Source organism: Malus domestica, chromosome 13, assembly GCF_042453785.1.
Source record: "Malus domestica chromosome 13, GDT2T_hap1".
Classification (NCBI taxonomy): Eukaryota; Viridiplantae; Streptophyta; class Magnoliopsida; order Rosales; family Rosaceae; genus Malus; species Malus domestica.
In genome coordinates this window covers 34877682-34895421 of record NC_091673.1, presented here as the reverse complement: position 1 = coordinate 34895421, position 17740 = coordinate 34877682, and the positions used below count along the sequence as shown (strand labels likewise).

At 38.7% G+C, this 17740-nt stretch overlaps 1 long non-coding RNA gene and 1 pseudogene across 1 annotated transcript; both read right to left on the bottom strand.

Moving 5' to 3' along the window:
* Positions 1-795: 795 nt before the first annotated feature.
* LOC114820534 (nicotianamine synthase-like) lies at positions 796-2218 on the bottom strand (annotated as a pseudogene).
* A 4979-nt stretch (positions 2219-7197) lies between these two features.
* On the bottom strand, positions 7198-17171 carry LOC114820752 (uncharacterized). The gene is made up of 2 exons (XR_011575015.1): positions 15958-17171; positions 7198-7648 (listed from the first exon to the last, which is right to left on the bottom strand). It is a non-coding gene; the product is annotated as an uncharacterized lncRNA (long non-coding RNA).
* Between the last annotated feature and the right edge of the window lie 569 nt (positions 17172-17740).

Sequence of the window (17740 nt, the reverse complement as noted above, 5' to 3'; positions counted from 1 at the left end):
TTCCTGCCCAAGGTTAAGCTTCACATTTACTCCCTTCTAAGTTTTATCTATCAACACTATATCGTCTGCGAAAAGCATACACCAAGGAATATCATTTTGGATATGTCCCGTCAACTCATACATTATATGTGCAAAAAGGTAAGGACTTAAAGATGAGTCTTGATGTAATCCCATAGTTATGGCGAAGCTTTTGGTTTGTCTTTCATGAATTCTTTGGACAGTTCTTGCTCCATCATACATATCCTAGCTTGGATAGATGCTACTCATACTCATTTCTCCTCTAAATCTTCCGAAGAATATCTCTTAGGGCCTATCATACATTTTTTCTAAATCTATAAAGACCATGTGCAAATCCTTTTTCATATCTCTACATCTTTCTATCGATCTTTGTAAGAGATAGATTGCCTCCATGGTTTTAATTTAAGAAATTTAAAGCCCGATTGATATAATTTGATCAAATTAGAGTTAATAGTTTCCTTGTATCTGATTTGATTTATTTAATTAAATCAAAATCAGTAATTTAAGGAATTAAACCATAATTGAGGGATTTGATCAATTAGGGTTAATTTACATTTTTTTTTACTTGATTTGAATTGTTTGACGGAGGTTTCAGATATCAACATGTGTCACTCTTGACGACTTGTTCGTCTTTGATGAGTCACATGCAATGTGTACAATTTGCGAGACACATAGAGTGTGCCATAAAGTCTCAAGGAGTCAAAATTTAACGTTTTGAGAAACATTTATTTCACCAAAATTTTAATGTTTACAATATGATACTACACCCTTAGTTGCAGAAACCAATAGAACTAGGGGAAGTATACCCTCAATTTATTGACGACATGAAGTAAAACAAAAAAAAACATCACACTTTAAAGATACATCATACATATATAGCTTAACAATTTAAAGAAGCAGAAACAATTACCCTAGAAGATAGGCATGCGCACGAGAACAACAGAGTTTATCACCTCATTATTTGGATGGAAGATTGTAAGAAGCTCAAAGCCGGGCAAGTCATGCTCCTCAACAACTGGGTACAAAAATGCTCAAGCCCCTTTGGCGCTCCTCACAAGCAAAACGCTTCCATCCTTCATATACTTCCTAATATGCTGAAGAATCTTTACCTTATTTTCCTTATTCATCCCCACCAAAGCTGCCAAAAATATGCACTCATATTCTGCAAGCTTCTCTCTAACTTTCATAATATCATTTGTCTCAAACTTCATCCTCTTCGATAGCTCAACGTCTGTAAAAACAATCTTTTGAGCCACATCATTTGCCTTCTCATCGATATCAAAGTTGTCGAAATGAGTGGATTTCATGTGATAAGTGGCCAATATGAAGGAAGTAAGAGGCATTGGCCCCGACCCAACAAAGGCTACCTTGTTGGGATGCACCACCCCATTGTCAACGAGAATCTTGTGCTCCAAATTGGCTAGTAGGACATAGTTGTCATAGTAAGGGAAGATATTGAGGGCTGGTTTGGAATTGCTGTGCTTTTAAAAAAAAACTGCTTCTGCTGTGCTGTGAGAATAAGCAGCTGTGAAATAAAGCAGTAGAGTGTTTGGTAAACTTTTTTGTAAAAATGCTTTTGAAGAAAAAAAAACAGTATTATAGTGTTTGATAAACTTTTATGTAAAACAGATGTGAAACAAAAACTGGTTTTTCAAAGTTGGGTTTTGCAGCTTTATGTTTTTGGCTTTTTTTCTTTCAAAACTGTGAAAAAAAAAGTTGAAGCTGAATGTTTACCAAACATAAAAAAGCTCCCAGCTTTTTTTGATAACCATTTTTTTCAGAATCACCTCAGTATCAAACCAGAGCTAAGACTGTTTAGGGGCTGTGAAACTTTCACTGGGAATGTGGAGAATTCAAGCTCCAAAAGGCCTTCAGTGTGGCTACATAGATCGATAAGACTCTGGCGGATAGTTTGAATTCTTGGGACAAGTCCATGATATCTATGTCACACGGAAGAGTACATAGATTCACCAGCTGAGTGAAGAGAGAATTAACTTGTTTTCAAGGACAAAGAGAGTTGAGTTTGGAAATGCTCGAATGAAGTTGTGTAACTCGTGCAATGAGAAGCTCGGCAGGAATTTGGGTTTCCCAGTTGGAGATTTGAAGGGAAGCCATAGGTGAATAGTAGGTTGAAGTTTAGATTGAAATATGGATTAACAGGTTGCTTTGTCTTGGGTACCTTGTGGCAAGGCTTTTCCATCTATTTATAGAAAGTAAGAATTTGGATTACATTAATATATTTATATCTTTGGTCAACTGAGGCGGGGTGCTTCATGCAATAAGGGGGATGTTTGATTTGTTTCATGGAAAATGATCCTCTCCAGATCCCTTCCTCTTAATCCATCAAATTAGGGGATCTGAATTATTGAAATTTGATTCAACGGCTAAAGTTATTATAACTTTTAGAGTGGACTCCTATTTGTAGCCGTTAAATCAAATTTTAATGACTCGTATTCCTTGATTTGGTGGATTAGGAGAAAATGATCCTAAGCGGTCAATATAAAAGCCAAAAATAGGAATTGTTTTTATAATTTTTCTGAGTTTATAAAGAAAGAAGTACTGATTGCTCTTTTAATTTCTACAGATTTTTTAGAAAGAATATGGAAGAAAAAAATATATCGACATGTAGACTAATATTATATATGACCCCTTGTAATAAAAAAACTATGTAAGCAAGTGTATGATTGCCACATAAGATATCATAATGGCTTTGCATTCGTTAGGTTTCTAAAGAGTAGCATTATAATCTCCTTTTTATTTTTCTTTTCCTGATATAAATGATTTTAATGCAGGGAGATCTAAACTCGAGACAAATTCGAAATCGAAACCTAAAATACAATTTTTTTTTAATTAACTGAGCCACAAGTCAAGTGCTCTTTTTTTTATTTTCATCTAAATACATTATTCTATGAAAAAAGATTTTTTACGCAAAGGAAAAATTACACATAGAATATATTTTTAATACTTAATTGTATATTGAAACAACATTTTTAAATATTACAAGCAGAGATAAAAGTTAATACATGTGAAATATAGTAGAACAACTATAACTGTGTGAAATTACCAAAAAAGGTATAACACTAGATATGCTATTAATTTAATTTTCTTAACAAACAAAGGTGAATTACTAAATATACTTTATTTTTAAAAGAAAAATATTTATAAACTTTATGACAAACTACTTCAATTGAAATATTTTAGACTGAATAGATAGGATTCATTAGTACAATATTCTTAACATTTGGTTATTAATCTTCTTCAATTCATTCGATCCGATTGCTGAAATTTGAAAAAGACGTGTGAAAAGTAAAAATGAATGTGTGAATAACAATATTCTAAATAACTTTGGCCTTTACTTTTCCCTTCATTTTATTATTTTTATTCTATCATGCTATTGATTAACAGTTCCAGTCTTCCAGACAAAACCAGGAACAAAGCCCATGGAAATATGGAGGAAGACGGAGGAAAACCACCATGACCGCTCTATCAGACGAGCTCCGAAGCCCAAACCTCAGACCCACGCCTCGATCCACGATCCACGTGTCCTAATTCCACACTTGATCCCAGAGAAGACAACCGCACCGATTTAAAACCTCCTCCGATGAACCAGATCGAGATTTTTCGAGCTCTCGAAGTGGTTAAATTTAACGCAAAGAGCAAGAAATATACTCACAGTTCAGCGAACGAAGCTCGCGATGCCGTGAGATTGCTGCGATTATGGCTTAACAGATCTTGATTTCAATTTGGGTTCGTCGAAAAGGAACTAGAATCGCTAGGGTTTTTGGTGGAAGCTTGAAGACGGCATGCGAGAGAGTCTGAAAGTGTGAGGAAGGCAGGAGAAAGAAGGGCAACGTTGGCAAATTGAAAAATTCATTAGCAAATTACGGTTCACCCGTGTTTTTCACAATAAGCTGTTTTTCTGAATCTGCTTTTTGCAGCTTCAGGTTTCTGTCTTTTTTTCATCTAAACCCTTGAAATAAAGCTGGTTTAAAATGTTTACTGAACATCAAAAACTCTCCCAATTTTTTTAAATACCCATTTTTTTAAAAATCACCTCAGTACCAAACCTTACCTAGGTCTCACAAAATTAATTAAATATTACATGCAAATTAAAATTATTTAAATAGAAAATAATAGAAAGAAAAGAAGAGAAAAAAGCAGGCCTCATGAGTGAAATACTTTGCAACGATTCACAGTTCACCCTATCTGTAATGTAGAAAGACTCTTAAACCCAGAAATTATGCTCATCCTAAAACCCAAAAATGGCATAAATGATAAGAAGAACCGCCATTGGAATACGCAAAGAGCTCGCCAAACCATCCACCCTCTCCATCTCCAAAGTAACCTTAATCCCCTTCTCTATTAACACAAATGAAATATAGGTTTTTCAGTAGAAAAGATTTGAAGAAGAAGAGAGAAATGTAGAGAGATAAGATGAAAGGATATTTCTTATTTCTGTAAATGTTTCTTACCAGAAAAGATGCTACATTCTACTATTTATAGCCTACTACATTTAGTAATTGCCTTCTTAACTATTAAGCAACTATACAATCATCTTAGCCATTGTATAACTAACACATGGCACCTTAACTACCCTTTGATATTTACTGTCATTAGCCTCTATTTGATCTTTGCAATCATCTTAGCCATTGTATAACTGACACAAGGTTAAGATTGTAACAATGATGAACAAATGAAGGACTGAAAACTCTTAGTCAGTATGTCTGCAACCTGCTTCTTGGTGGGAATGTACTGAATAATCAAGTCACCTTTTTGAACTTTTTGCATCACAAATGATCGTCTATCAACATGTTTGATACAAGAATGATACGTAGGATTGGAAGTTAATGCCAAAGCAGAAAAATTATCACAATGTGGAATGGGAGGAGAAGGCAGAAACACATGTAAGCCATTCAGTAATGATCTAAGCCACCAAACATTGGCTGCACAGTAGGCTAATGCTTTGTACTCGGCCTCAATGGAACTTCTGGAAACAGAAGCCTGCTTTTTAGATTGCCATGACACATGATTTAAACCTAAATAGACCACATATCCAGTAATGAACCTGTGAGTTGATATCAGTTGCCCAGTCCAAATCAGAGAAGGCTGAAATGGTGTGATCAGTGAAGCTCTTGTATGTTAAACCACATTGTAATGTACCCTGTATATATCACAGTATTCGTTTGACCAAAAAATAATGAGAATCAGTGGGTTGATGTATAAATTAGCAAATCACGACAGCATAAGCTATACGGGTTTGGTAAAGGTAAGATACTACAAAGCTCCCACAAGACTTCTATAAAGAGTACGATCTGAAAGAGGTGTGCTTCTGAAATAAGTAGTTGTGTGTGAGGTTCTGAGCATATAAAAGAGGGCTTACAATGCTTCATTCCAGCCTTAATCAGTAACGCCTTCGCATATTTACTTTGACAAACAAATCAACATTATCCTTATACTAGATTTGAAGACCAAGAAAATAAGTGAGTTGTCCCATGTCTTTAAGTTCAAATAATTCCCCAAGTTTTAGTTACCACATCTTGAACTTGAGAAGAACTAAAGCCTGTAAGAATAATGCCATCTATATATAAAAGTAGAATGACCACATGTATACCATCATGCTTCACAAAGAGGCTAGTATCAAATTGTGAGGCTATAAAACCCAAGATAGGAAGAACTTCTGTAAATTTAGAATGCCATGCTTTTGGAGCTTGTTTAAGCCCATATAGAGATTTGACAAGTCTGCAAACATGAGAGGGATATTTAGAATTCATAAACCCCTGCAGTTGATGCATATAAACCTCCTCGTGTAAATCTCCATGACAAAATGCATTTTTAATGTTTAATGCCTTAGCTTCCAATTGCAGTTTGTAGCTAGAGCTAGGATAAGCCTGACTGTAGAATGCCTAACTACTAGGCTGAATGTTTCAGAATAATCAACACCATGCTCTTGAGTAAAGCCTTGAGCCACTAAGTGAGCTTTATATCTGGCAACAGTACCATCTCTATTCCTTTTGATTTTGTAAATCCATTTACAAACAACAATGGACCTGTTTTCAAGTGGATGAACTAAAACCAAGTTCCTTGTGTCTATAATGCATCATACTCCTTTTGCATGGCTTTTTGCCATTGAGAATGAGAGCTAACACTTCTAAAAGTTTTAGGCTCATCCACATCAACGATATCATCCATAAAAGTATAACCAGAAAAAGTTGTAAAATCTTCATCGATATGCAAAGATTGAAGTTTTGGGACAGCAACAAGAAATGCAGATTAATCCTTCCTAGTAATAGTACCAGTTTTAAGCCTAGTTTTAATGGATGAACTTGAAGGAGGAAGAATTACTTGAAGTTAGGATGGATGGAGGACATGTAACAAAGGAAGATGATCTTGAGGAGTAGCAGTGGAATGAGTAGTTGAAGTAGATGTTTCAGATTCCTGTGAATGTTCAAAACCAAAGGATAAGCCAGCATTTGTTGATACCTCTGATAAAGAATACTCTGGTAAATCAATATTGGAAGATGAAGTAGGCACTGAATTTATGGGGACTGCAGTTGTACCAAATATGGGAATTGGGACAATAACTGGTGGTGACCTTTGAGATATGAACTGTATAGATGTCTGAGATGAGGATGATGTAGGTAATTAAGCAGGAAACAAAGTTTTATCATAAACCACATGTCTAGAGAGTATCAACTTCTTTGACCACAAATGATAGCAAATAATTCCTTTATAATCAATAGCATATCCCAGAAAAACACATAATGCAGATCTTGGTTGTAACTTGTTCTGATTATATGGTCTGAGATATGGATAAACAGCTAACCCAAATATTCTCAAATGATCCAATTCTGGATGTTTGTGATGCAGCATAAAGTAAGGAGAATTCATATGAAGTGAAGGACAAGATATTCAATTAATTAAGTAGACAACATGAGCACAAGCACATAACCAAACACCTGAGACAATCTTGCTGCATTTATCAAAGTGATAGTTGTCTCCACTATGTGTTTGTGCCTTCTCTCAACAAATCCATTTTGTTGAGATGTATAAGGACAAGATATCCTATGTACCATACCCTTAAGTGTAATAAGGTTATAAAATTGCTTGGGTCATAAACTCACCACCCCCATCAGATAGAATGATTTTAATGCTAGAACCAAGCATGAAACTTCACAAAAATACTGAACACATCTGATTTATTGAAGAGTAGTAAAATCCACACAAATTTAGTACAATCATCTACAAATGTTACATAATATATATGGCCTTCACTAATTTTGACAGGAGAACAACCCTAAGCATATGAGTGGATCTTTTCAAAAGGAAACAGACGCCTATTTGAATTATAAGAAAAAGGTAATCTTGCCATTTTGCCATGAATACAATCTGTACACATTGTATACGTATCATTTAACACTTGAGAAATCTTAGACTCATGTAACATAGATAACATTACTTCATTTGTAGGATGTCCCAACCGCTGATGCCAAATAGATGACTTTATTAGCTATCCAAGATGTGTTGAAGTTGAAAACTGACTTGAAGAAGACATTGGTTTGAACACAGGAATCTGAAACAACTCATTAGGCCTACTCTTTCCTCTGTAAATGATCTCCTTTGTTACCTTGGCCTGCACAAAAAACCAAATATCATTACAGATAAACCAACATCTGTTATCTTTGCATAATTGTTTTACAGATAAAAGACCTTCAGCAATATGAGGAACATGAAGAAATTTATGTAATTTCAGAGATTGTGTAGGAGTGGTAAGAGTGGTAGATCCAATATGCTCAATATTTTAACCTTGACCATTTCCAATTTTGATCATGTTAGACCCTTCAAATGTTGTAGCATGATTGAGAGTGGTGATGTCGGTATCAACTATCCAAGCATCTCCAGTTGGGTAAGAACCAATAAATGTGCTGCCATAGCATTTATGTTCTAACCAGAAGAATTTGGAACTGGAAATGATGAAGAAGATAACTAATACTCAAAGTCCCGTGTTGTTTGGAAAGATTATGGTGGAGGAGCTCATTACAACAACAACAACAACAACAAAGCCTTTTCCCACTAAGTGGGGTCGGCTATGTGAATCCTAGAATGCCATTGCGCTCGGTTTTGTGTCATGTTCTCCGTTAGATCCAAGTACTCTAAGTCTTTTCTTAAGGTCTTTTCCAAAGTTTTCCTAGGTCTTCCTCTACCCCTTCGGCCCTGAACCTCTGTCCCGTAGTCATATCTTCAAACTGGAGCGTCAGTAGGCCTTCTTTGCACATGTCCAACCCACTCATTCCTAATCTTATCCTTTCTCGTGAGCCCACACCTCCAACGAAGCATCCTCATCTTCGCTACACCCATTTTGTGTACGTGTTGATGCTTCACCGCCTAACATTCTATGCCATACATCATCGCTGACCTTATTACCATCCTATAAAATTTTCCCTTGAGCTTCAATGGCATACGACAATCATATAACACGCCGGATGCACTCTTCCACTTCATCCATCCCGCTTGTATTCCATATATTCTATCTTTGATCGACTTAGGTGAAGACCTATAGATTCCAACACTTCTCTCCAAAGGTTAAGCTTCGCATTTACCCCTTCCTGAGTTTCATCTATCAACCCTATATCTTCTGCGTAAAGCATACACCAAGGAATAACATCTTGAATATGTCCTGTTAACTCATCCATTACCAATGCAAAAAGGTAACAACTTAAGGATTGTTGATGCACAAAATCAGTGAGGACTTTGGTACAACAGAAAGTATTAAGTTTGTGACCTTCGCTAGATTGCTCCGGTCATTAGTGTGGATAAGTATGTAAAAGGATAGAGACAAGAGAGCAAACACAAGATGTACGTGGTTCACCCAGATTGGCTACGTCCACGGAGTAGAGGAGTTCTCATTAATTATGAAGGGTTTATTCAAGTACATAGGTTCAAGCTCTCCTTTAGTGGGTACAAGTGAATGATTTAGTACAAATGGCATTAGGAAATATTTTGGGAAAATGATCTCCTTTTATAGAAGAGAGTTTCTAGCCTTGTTCTGACATTGACACGTGTCGTGTTGTGATTGGCTTCTGATGTTGACACATGTCGCGCTATGATTGGCTTCTAATGTCGACACGTGTCGCTTTGTGATTGGCCTCCTGGTTAGAAGGGAAGCTCCTCGGTTGGGGACTTGCAAGATCCAAGCCGCTGAGTAATCACGAAACTTCTAAGTACTGAAGTGTGGTATCGTCTTCACTTGCCTTATCTGTCTCATAGGTAGATGTGGCATCTTCTCTAGAAGTACTCTTCCTCCGTCCAGGGGTGGTATCTTTAACTGATGGAGATGCACAAGGTAATGTATCAATTTCACTTGAAGCTTACTTGTAGTTTCAGGCTTGGTCAAGCGCGATACAAACCATGTAGTAGGAGTCTCCCAAGTCGCCGAGCTAGGGGATCTGTTGAAAGAGGTGACAGACAAGGTAAGCAATCAGAGCTCCAAGCAATCAGTCCCAGATCAGAAGTTTGATTTTGAGTTCCGGCTGGTTGTTCTCATTCTCCTTATCTTACAGGCAGCATGAAGGATAAAGAGAAGAAAAGGAGATGAGATGATATGAGATACTTTGCTTTTGAATAAGTAACTTTCCACAAGCTTATTTTTGAACTGGGCTAGAGGGTTTTCTGGTTACCTCCAGAGTATAAGGCCGACTGAAGAATTTTAGGGTCAAAACAAGTCCATCAAATCTAGAGTACGTTCGACCCTGCTGATATGGGATACTTTTACTGTTGACAAAGTAGTGGAAGTATCGGCACGTGTTCTGTTACGCTTGTCTCCACATGTTTCCTTGTATCCTTCTCACTTGCCCTATCTGTTCCTCAGGCAGATGTGGTATCTTCTCTGGAAGCATAAGATGTTGAAGATGAGTACTCGAGAGCAATGCCAGGTAAGTAATCAGGTAAGGGGTTCCAGGCAGTCAGTTCATGACTGGAAGCTTGATTCCAAGTGCTGACTGATTGCTCTCCTTCTCCTTGTCTTGTAGGTCAGAACAAGGCCAAAGGAAAAGATAGGGAAAAAGCATGATATGGGATACTCTTGCTTTTAACCCTGATGATATGAGATATTCTTACTCTGGTGTAGCTTGTTTGCAGAGGTATTATCGGGGGGAAAGAAAGCTGAGTATTTCGAGAGGTTTCGTTAGGAGTGCCCTCTCAGATATAAGGAAGGGTTGAGCATTTTTGCAGGTCTGCCTGTCCGTTGAGGATGGAGGTTGACATATATAGGAGTCTCCCCAACAACAAGTAGTAATGTTATTCCTTTACCCTTCTTGGTCATAGCACTGTAGTGGGAGCTGCCAGCTTCACGTGTTTTAACTCTGTCATAGCACTTTGAAAAAGTGGTCTGTGGTATCTGGAAAGCTGATGTTGCATGTGAAGATTACAGACAAGCTTTATCTAAGGAGATCTGGCTCTCAAAGTTGATAAAGCGATGCCTCTTTGGTTTTCGAACAAGCGATCCTGTCGGGGATCTGGCTCTCGAGATTCGGAGAACGGTGCCTCTTCGATTTTTGAGAAAGCAATCCTGCTGAGAGTCTGGCTCTTGAAATTCGAGGAGCGGTGTCTCTTCGATTTTTGAGAAAGTAATCCTGATAGGAGTCTGGCTCTCGAGATTCAGAGGGCAGTGCCTCTTCGATTTTGGAGCAAGCAATCTTGTTGGGAGTGTTTTCTCGAATGTGAGTACAGGTTGTACATTTTTGCTAGTCTACCTTGCCACGGAGCACAGAGGTTGACACACAGGGACTTTCCAATTATCCAGCAATGGTGCTGTTCCTTTACCCTTATGGGTAATAATATGGTAGCTAAACCTTCAAAATTTATGTGTCTAAACTTTGTTAGTGCTGTTTCTTTGCTGTTCTTTTACCCTTCTTGGTCATAGCGATGTAGTGGGAGCTGCAAGCTTCACGTGTCTAAACTTTGTCAGAGATCTTTGGCAAAGTTATCTGTGGTACCCATGAGCTGATGTTGCGTGTGGAAAGTGGATTATTGAACAGTAAGATTCACGTGCTTTCTACTTCACCAGAAATTTTCGACAAATTGCCCGTAATTTCAGCAAGGCTGAGTGCATGTGACAGGTGCTGACAAGGCTGAGAAAGCAGGTGTCTCTTCGATTTCTGAGATCGGCCCTCGTGGTCTCTAAGCAGCCCAGCTTTTGAGAAAGCAAGCGCCTCTTCGATTTTTAAGATCGGCCCTCGTGGTCTTTGAGCAGCCCAGCTTTTGAGAAAGCAAACGCCTCTTCGATCTTTGAGATTGGCCCTCGTGGTCTCTGAGCAGCCCAGCTTTTGAGAAAGCAAACACCTCTTCGATTTCTGAGCAGGTGCCTCTTCGATTTCTGAAACTCCGTCGAGTGCAGATTTTTATAGAGGCTGGCATTAAGTTCCAAAGCACACTTGAATCTCCACCAGTAGAAGCTCCCTTGTTGCACTTCTAAGATCTTGATTTGTTTGACCTCTTCTCTCTTCAACACCTTTGAAAATGTCTGACCCTTCCGACAGTCGTTTTGACTTGAACCTTGGTGAAGAGGCAGCTGCGCCTTCTCCAGACAACATAAGGTGCCCTCCTTCTTATCCCCTACTGGTCCTCTTACCGTTGGGGATTTCGTGATGAAGAATGATATGACCGATGCGGTGATGGCCAGGAACATTCTCACTCCCAAAGATAACAGACTTCTTTCCAAACGGTCTGATGAGTTGGCTGTTAAGGATTCTCTGGCTCTGAGTGTTCAGTGTGCAAGTTCTGTGACGAATATGGCCCAACGCCTATTTGCTCGAACCCGCCAAGTTGAATCATTGGCGGCTAAAGTGATGAGTCTCAAGCAAGAGATTAGAGGGCTCAAGCATGAGAATAAACAGTTGCACAGGCTCGCACATGACTATGCTACAAACATGAAGAGGAAGCTTGACCAGGTGAAGGAATCTGATGGTCAGATTTTACTTGATCATCAGAGGTTTGTGGGTTTGTTCCAAAGGCATTTATTGCCTTCGTCTTCTGGGGCTGTACCGCCTAATGAAGCTCCAAATGATCAGCCTCCGATGCCTTTTCCTTCTAGGGTTCTGTCCAGTACTGAGGCTCCGAGTGATCACCCTCCGGTGTCTTCTCTTTCTGGGGCTCTACCGACTGCTGAGACTTCTCCTAAGCAACCTTTATGAATGCCCCCTCTTGTTTGTTTATTTTGACTAATGTATATGTACATATTTGTAACTTATCGGAGATATCAATAAATAAGCTTTGCTTCATTTCAATGTATTGTATTAAATACACCAAAGCCTTCTTCACTAAGTTCTTTGAATTTTTCTTTTGTTGAAGCTTGTATGTTGAAGCTTTGTGAGTGAAACATGTAGGTTGAGGTAGTGTTCCCTTAATTTCTCGAGTGAGGAAAACTTCTCGGTTGAAGACTTGAAAAATCCAAGTCACTGAGTGGGGTCGGCTATATGAATCTTAGAACGCCATTGTGCTCGGTCCTGTGTCATGTCATCCGTTAGATCCAAGTACTCAGTCTTTTCTTAGAGTCTCTTCCAAAGTTTTCCTAGGTCTTCCTCTACCCCTTCGGCCCTGAACCTCTATCCCGTAGTCGCATCTTCTAACCGGAGCGTCAGTAGGCCTTCTTTGCACATGTCCAAACCACCGTAACCGATTTTCTCTCAGCTTTCCTACAATTTCGGCTACTCCTACTTTACCTCGGATATCCTCATTCCTAATCTTATCCTTTCTCGTGTGCCCACACATCCAACGAAGTTTCCTCATCTCCGCTACACCCATTTTGTGTACGCGTTGATGCTTCACCGCCCAACATTCTGTGCCATACAGCATCGCCGGCCTTATTGTCGTCCTATAAAATTTTCCCTTGAGCTTCAGTGGCATACGACGGTCACACAACATGTTGGATGCACTCTTCCACTTCATCCATCCAGCTTGTATTTTATGGTTAAGATCTCCATCTAATTCTCCGTTCTTTTGCAAGATAGATCCTAGGTAGTGAAAGTAGTCGCTCTTTGGTATTTCCTGATCTCCGATCCTCACCCCTAACTCATTTTGGCCTCCATTTGCACTGAACTTGCACTCCATATATTCTGTCTTTGATCGGCTTAGGCGAAGACCTTTAGATTCCAACACTTCTCTCCAAAGGTTAAGCTTCACATTTACCTCTTCCTGAGTTTCATCTATCAACACTATATCATCTGCGAAAAGCATACACTAAGGAATATCATCTTGAATATGTCCTGTTAACTCATCCATTACCAACGCAAAAAGGTAAAGACTTAAGGATGAGCCTTGATGTAATCCTACAGTTATGGGGAAGCTTTCGGTTTGTCCTTCATGAGTTCTTGCGGCAGTCTTTGCTCCTTCATACATATCCTTTATAGCTTCGATATATGCTACTCGTACTCTTTTCTTCTCCAAAATCCTCCAGAGAATGTCTCTTAGGACCCTATCATACGTTTTTTCCAAATCTATAAAGGCCATGTGTAAATCCTTTTTCCCCTCTCTATATATTTCCCTCAATCTTCGTAAGAGATAGATTGCCTCCATGGTTGAGCATCCTAGCATGAACCCGAATTGGTTGTCCAAAACCCGTGTCTCTTGCCTCAATCTATGCTCAATGACTCTCTCCCAGAGCTTCATTGTATGACTCATTAGCTTAATACCCCTATAGTTCATGCAATTTTGTACGTCGCCCTTATTCTTGTAGATAGACACCAAAGTGCTATTTCGCTCCTCATTTGGCATCTTCTTCGTTTTCAAAATCCTATTGAAAAGGTCAGTGAGCCATACTATACCTGTCTCTCCCAAGACTTTCCACACTTCGATCGATATATCATCTGGGCCCACTGCTTTTCTATGCTTCATCTTCTTCAAAGCTACAACCACTTCTTCCTTCCTGATTCAACGATAAAAGGAGTAGTTTCTACTCTTCTGAGTTACTCAACTCCCCTAAAGAAGTACTCCCTTCATGTCCTTCATTGAAAAGATTATGAAAATAACCTCTCCATCTGTCTTTGACCGCGTTCTCTGTAGTAAGAACCTTTCCATCCTCATCCTTGATGCACCTCACTTGGTTTAGGTCCCTTGTCTTCTTTTCCCTTACTCTAGCTAGTTTATAGATATTCAACTCTCCTTCTTTGGTATCTAGTCGCTTATACATATCATCATAAGCCACTAACTTGGCTTCTCTCACAGCTTTCTTCGCCTCTTGCTTCACTCTTCTATACCTTTCACCATTTTCATCGGTCCTATCCTTGTATAAGGCTTTACAACATTCCTTCTTAGCCTTCACCTTTGTTTGTACCTCTTCATTTCACCACCAAGATTCCTTTTGGTGTGGAGCAAAGCCCTTGGACTCTCCTAATACCTCTTTTGCTACTTTTCGAATACAACTAGCCATGGAATCCCACCTTTGGCTAGCTTCCCCCTCTCTATCCCACACACACTGGGTGATTACTTTCTCTTTGAAAATGACTTGTTTTTCTCCTTTTAGGTTCCACCAACTAGTCCTTAGGCACTTCCAAGTCATGTTCTTTTTTCTCACTCTTTTGATATGTACATCCATCACCAACAAGCGACGTTGATTAGCCAAGCTCTCTCCCAGTATAACTTTGCAATCCTTACAAGTTATACGATCCCCTTTCCTCATTAGAAGAAAATCTATTTGTGTTTTTGACGACCTACTCTTGTAGGTGATCACATGTTCTTCTCTCTTCTTAAAGAAGGTATTGGCTAAGAATAGATCATATGCCATTGCAAAATCCAAGATAGCTTCCCCATCCTCATTTCTCTCCCCAAAACCATGGCCACCATGAAAACATCCATAGTTGCCTATCTCCTTGCCCACGTGTCCATTTAAATCTTCTCCTATAAATAACTTCTCCGTCTGAGCAATTCCGTGCACCAAGTCTCCAAGGTCTTCCCAAAATTTCTCCTTCGAACTCGTATCCAACCCTACTTGAGGTGCGTACGCACTAATCACATTGATGAGTTCTTGTCCTATTACAATCTTGATTGCCATGATTCTATCTCCTACCCTCTTGACATCTACAACATCTTGTGTCAAGGTCTTGTCCACGATGATGCCAACACCGTTTCTCGTTCTATTTATGCCCGAATACCAGAGTTTAAACCCTGAGTTTTCTAGATCCTTTGCCTTAAGACCAACCCACTTAGTTTCTTGTAGGCACATAATATTTATCCTTCTCCTCACCATAACTTCCACTACTTCCATAGATTTTCCCGTTAGGATTCCTATATTCCACGTTCCTAAACGCATTCTACTCTCTTGAAGTCTACCCTTCTGTCCTAGCTTCTTTAACCTCCCCCGTCTAATAGGATCAAAGTACTTCTTTTGTGTGTCCTGTGTAAAGTTGATAGGAGCATATGCACCTAAACAACTTTGAGTGGAGTCGTTCGAAAAGAAGTTTCTATGGCCCCCTTGCTCATTTAACACTGCATCCGGGTGCAGATGGAGATACAGTGACCCTTGCTCACTTATCACTGTGCTCGGGCCACACAGCGCGCCATTTACGGGTGACGCCCTAGCTTTAGCGCGATTTCGTTCTGGATTCATTTTCATAAGGATTCGACGTAAACCAGGAGTGATGGCTGTCGACTACCTGACGCCCTCCCCCTCCTCCTTTATCCGGTCTTGGGACCGGCAATATAAGATAAACTTACACAGGCGGAGTTGGTGGAGGAGCTCATTGATATGCAAAATTCCCTTGATGATAGCACTCAAGAGCTATATGACTGTGCTTACCACAAATTTGACATTCGACCAAGTTAGGTGTAGTATTTGGACTTCTGTAAAAACTGTTAGGGGTTGTGTGACCTCTTCGTTGACAAATTTGACACTCAAGCTACATAGTGAATCTGTTATCAATATTACCAATCTAAGCTTGCCATCCTTACCTATAGTTGTTACCATAACCTTTTCCTTTATTGTAAAAAGGCTTATGATTTGTTGTCCTCCAAAAGAGTTCCTGGAATTATTAGAAGACCTAGGCCCTAGATTGAAATTATTTGAAGCACTTCCAGTGAATCCAAAACCATAACGATAAAGCATAGTTGACGGTGATGGAAATTGTTGAGGCATAGGTGAAGGCATAGGTAGTGTGCCAGAGCTACGAAAATGCATTGGAGAAGGAGCATTGGTAGGATAGAATGATCTTGGTGTGGCTGTACTGACTATTGCAAAAGGCAGATCATCATGAGAATTAGAGCTCGAAGAAGACCCTGCAACAGAATTCTGTGAAGAAGAACCTCCTTGCATAAACATAGCTGCCAAGGGATGAGATAAAGTGTTTTCCATGCCCTTAATTTCACTTTCAGTAATTAACATTTGAGCTCTTAATTCTTTTAGAGAAATAGAGGACTCCTTAGCCAAAATAACTATTCGAATGATAACATAATCCCCTGGTAACTAAAAAAATGCAGCAATGATCATATCATTTTCAGAAACGAATTCCCCTACTGCAATAAGTTGATCTCTAATGGATTTCAGCCTTGACAGATACTTGTAAATAGAATCAGCACCCTTTTGAAGTGTCTGAACTCAGTTTTGAGCATATTAATTCTGGATTTTGACACAGTAGCATACCTATCTTCAAGAGTAGTCCAAGCTTCATGAGTTGTTTTGCAACCAAGAACATGTTCAATGGCATCATCAGACAATGTAGCAATGAGAAGACTAAGCAAGGAAGATTAGTAGTTTCCCATTCTTGAAATGCAATTGTAACTTCTTTAGTACACCAGTTTCTATATTTATCACAAACTTTGGAGGACACACAGATGAGCCATCATAGTGATCAAATAACTTGTAACCTTTAAGCAATGACTTGAATTGGAAAGTCCATTTAGAGTAGTTGGAATCTCTCAGTCGAATTATGAGCATACCAATAACATTTTCAATTTTGACAGATGATGAATTCATGATGTAATAAGCAGATCAACAATTCATCTCAATTTCACAACATCAATCCAGTAAACATGGCATTGCCCTTCAAACAATTCTTCAATAGATTCACAATATACTATGGCATTGGCCTTTATACTACTTCAATATGCTAAGATGAACAAAAAAAGCAAGGCTCAGAAAATATAAATAAAATAAAATAAAATAAAATAAAAACACAACGTGAAAAACGCAAGCAGAAATCACCGCCATGGATGGGAAATCAAGAATCCAGATCCTCAAATAATGAATCTTGAAATTTTGCAGAGCTAATCAACTGTAAGAACTTCTTTGAAACCAACAACAAAACGTCAAAGATTGAATAGGATCTTGAAAAAAAATAAAATAAAATAAAATTCTAAACGAACCAGCACCGACTTTAGAAAAATTGCTCAAAGAATCAGCACCAATACATGCGGCAGACTCCGAAGAATATTTTACTGAAAGATCAGTAACTCCACAAAGGAATCATTGGCTCTCGATACCATATTAACAAAAATGAAAATCTAGGGTTTTTGGTACAAAAGCTTCAAAGAAGAAGAGAGAATGGTAGAGAGATAAGCTCATAGGATATTTCAAATTTCTGTAAATGTTTCTTACAAGAGATACTACATTCTACTATTTATAGCCTGCTACATTTAGTAATTACTTTTCTTAACTGTTAAGCAACTATACAATAATCTTAGCCATTGTATAACTGACACATGGCACCTTAACTACCCTTTGATCTTTACTGTCATT